Source organism: Fukomys damarensis, unplaced genomic scaffold (genome assembly GCF_012274545.1).
Source record: "Fukomys damarensis isolate Sample0158 unplaced genomic scaffold, DMR_v1.0_HiC HiC_scaffold_14, whole genome shotgun sequence".
Classification (NCBI taxonomy): Eukaryota; Metazoa; Chordata; class Mammalia; order Rodentia; family Bathyergidae; genus Fukomys; species Fukomys damarensis.
In genome coordinates, this window is record NW_022900926.1 from 56,012,261 (window position 1) to 56,015,814 (window position 3,554).

General features: G+C 37.9%; 1 pseudogene; it reads right to left on the reverse strand.

Moving 5' to 3' along the window:
- Positions 1-413: 413 nt before the first annotated feature.
- LOC104868508 lies at positions 414-1,589 on the reverse strand (annotated as a pseudogene).
- Positions 1,590-3,554: the final 1,965 nt, after the last annotated feature.

Below are 3,554 nucleotides of genomic sequence, written 5' to 3' on the forward strand. Positions count from 1 at the left end.
GCAAACATATTTTCTTTCAACTATGGTGAAGAAAGCCACAGTTGTTCTGAAGTATTGTTAGCTATTGTGACAAACTGGAGTATTGTTTCTATCAGAATCTGTTTCATTCTTTAAAATATGCATTGTAATTATAAATATTGCCAGAACCCTACATCAAGTTGGTAATTAACTATTTTTCAAAAATGATAAGAATGTCTAACAGTCGAATTCCCTCTGATTTCTAAATCTACTTGAAAGGTTTCTGTGTATTTTTTCAATGATTTTATTGTTTGTATAATTAATATTTGTATTTTCTCTTTTTTTGGATTAAGAATATATTTTTATTAGGTATTTTGGTAACATTGTCATTGTAGATATGGCTGACTTATTCCATGTATTTTTTTTTGAAAGTAAATGAATCTCACTGTAGCTTTTCATGAAGGAAAAAAGATCCATTTCTCCAGGTGCCGAGGGGATCTAACAGCTTCGTATATATCAGCAGCCTTCTTTCACTTGCTCCGTCATCACTGGATCCTGAACAAAACGACAAGGTATTTCACTGCAAACTGAATGGATCTGTCCATTTACGACTGGAACTATCTCAACTAAAGGCAGGCTGACACTGGAGTAATTCCTAATGGAGTTGCTGGGTTGCTGATCCTGCTCAGTAGGTCGAAAAAATGTAGACATGTTGTCCAGAAGTCTACTGAATCTCCGTTCAAACAGGTATTCAAAACTGTACTGAATAAACAAATAGAAAAAAAACACAGCATACTGAAATGTGGACCCTTCCAACACATCTCTGGTTTCGTTGAGAAGTTTATTAGTTGTAATGTTCCTGGAAGAAAGCCCATGGGCCTGAACTGCTAATGGAGTTTCTTCATCTGACATTATATAATGGCATGAAGAAGATTTGGATCCATCCTTGGTAATCCAAGACTTATTCTGCTCAACAAGAGTTCTTACTTCTTTTAGTTTTTGTTCCAAGTCCAAAAGAGACAAAGAATGCTTAAGAGAAACACTTCCTAAAATTTTCTGTACAGCTTGTTTAATGATAGTGATCAATTCTGTCAGGCCATCTCCAAGGAGGTGCTGAATACTGGATAAGTACCGCTGCTGGACATCTGGGGGAGCAGGCACTGTGTGTATTAAACTTACAGTGCCATTTTGCCAACCCCTGCATTATCCAGGTAAATATAGCCACCAATTATGTTTAACTGCACCTGCAGAGGAACCCCCAGCACACAGGTACTGTATACAGCCATGATAATTCTTGTGAAACTTATCATCTTCAGATCCTCCCGTATTTCCAGCTTGTTTGAAGGTCTGTTTTTTAGCAGAGCTGTAAGACTCTCTGAATTGAATTGCTGCATTAAGGCCTCCCTTGGTTGGAAGCACGGCAGTACTGTCATACTGTGTGTCCTCCGGTTACTCTCCAAGTGATACTGTCGTCGTGCTTGGGCAATGTTTCCTGCAGCCTCCCTTTCTTGTATTTCTCTGATTTTCTTCTGTCCCTATTTCCCAAGGATATATACTTCTCCAACCACCGTGCCAAGGAAGATGCTTTTCTTTTTATGACGTTTCAGAAAATTCCACATCGATCTCAACATTTTTGGTCCCCGGAGGGTGTGGGCTGCCTGGGACGAGTGGCCGGTTCACCAGGACACCGACCTGCTCTGTGCTCCCCACAAATCCCAAGGGCAGCCGCCTTCCCGAAGCCTCTGTCACCGGAGCAGGAAGGGGGCGTGGTCTACAATATTTGTATTTTCAACTAACCAGAAACAAAATCCTTTTGACACATACTTGTCCCAAAAAGATGATGGACAAAATAGCAAGTGAGGGATGTTAAAAAGTGGGAAATAAGTATGACTGTTCCGCCACAATCTTAGTATATGTACTTGGAAAATTACTAGATTTAACTTATCCGGAGAATAAAAATGTGAGCCATGGACCCATTTCTACTTCAGAAGTTGGAAGGAGATGGATGAAAAGGAGAAAGCCCAGACTTCTTAAGTATTTAATGTAGTAGGCATGAGAAGCTATTCTCTAAGTAAGAAATATGCTTTCTTTTTTAGTAAATTTAAGTAGGATGTGACTGGATTATTCCACGATAGTGAACCTTTTAAAGCTTTCAATAATATAAACAAGCCTGGCGCAGCACATGTGCCATAGGTTCGCCACCACTGACCTGTATGGTATCATCAAACACAATGAATATAGTGGGTATTCTTTTTTTTGGGGGGGTGGCGGTTTGAGACAGGGTCTCACTATGTAGTTGAGACTGACCTGGAACTCACTGTGTAGCCCAGGCTGGACTCGAACCCGCAGCGATCCTCCTGCCTCAGCCTCCCAAGTGCTGGGATTACAGGCATGTGCCACCACACCTGGCTTACAGTGGGTATTCTTGATGGCAGACCTCGTGCAAGTATATATCCCAGTGAATGATGCATATTTCTCTTGTTAAAGTCTCTTTGTACCTTAATGCTCTGTGAAATCTATCATTTATTCATTTTAAGTTTGGTTTCCCTTCTAGTTCTTGGATAGTTTTATTTTTTCAGATGTTAACTAACGACATTCCAATGTGAGTCTATAAAAGATATGTCTGTAAGCTTAAAGAACTGAAAAATGTTCAAAATGCTTTTGAACTCAACACAATTTTTAAAGTTCTGTATTTAATATTTTATGGGCTAGTGGTCAGGATTCCTTGAGGATACAAAAACAGCCGAAGAATAATTTGCCCGAATCATTTTTCAGAACTGAAAAGAACTGTATAAAGTATTTAACTAGAACACAATGGGCTGATACTGAGTAGAGTAGTCAAAGTGTCTTTCACTGCTTCTTTAAAATTATTTTCTTGGCTCTGCTGAACACAAAAGCTTAGAACACACCCCCTCCTTATTCTAGCGATGGTCAGATGTTGATGGCACCTTTTGTGTTACCATGGCCAATTGTGCATCATCTAGTGGATGCCCTTCTTCCTCTTCCTCCTCACCCTCCTTCTCTTCCTTCTTTTTCTTTGTCTCTCTACAGTGAATTGTGAAGGATATAGATTTGGGTGCTAAAATATCTAACTTCAATACAAAGTCCAAAGATTTATTAATTTCTTCTTACAATTATATTCTGATATTTTGTACTGTCACCTTTATTTTCTTTACTGTGTGTGTATGTGTGTGTGTGTGTGACCTGTGAGTTACTATTATGGAATTCTCCTTTTTTTTCTCAAGTGACTGTGTGCTCTAGGTTACTTTTAGATGAAAATGTTTCTTGGTTGGGATACGGGTCTGAATTTTTATCTGATGATATATGATATTGCATATGACCTTGAAGAAGACATTTGATCTTATAATTGCTTATCTGTAGAAGTAGGGATAATACAAATGCTTAATAATCAAAAACTCTGATGAAACTACATGCTTTAGAATTGAATACTTAAATTGATATAAATTTTTTCCTCTTAATTATTTCTTTAATGAAGTAATTATGTTTCAGAAATTATAAGACTGTTGTAGGCAAATATAAATAACAGAAATATTTATGGACTTAGAAAAAAATAGGAAGCAAAATTTCAGTTCAGG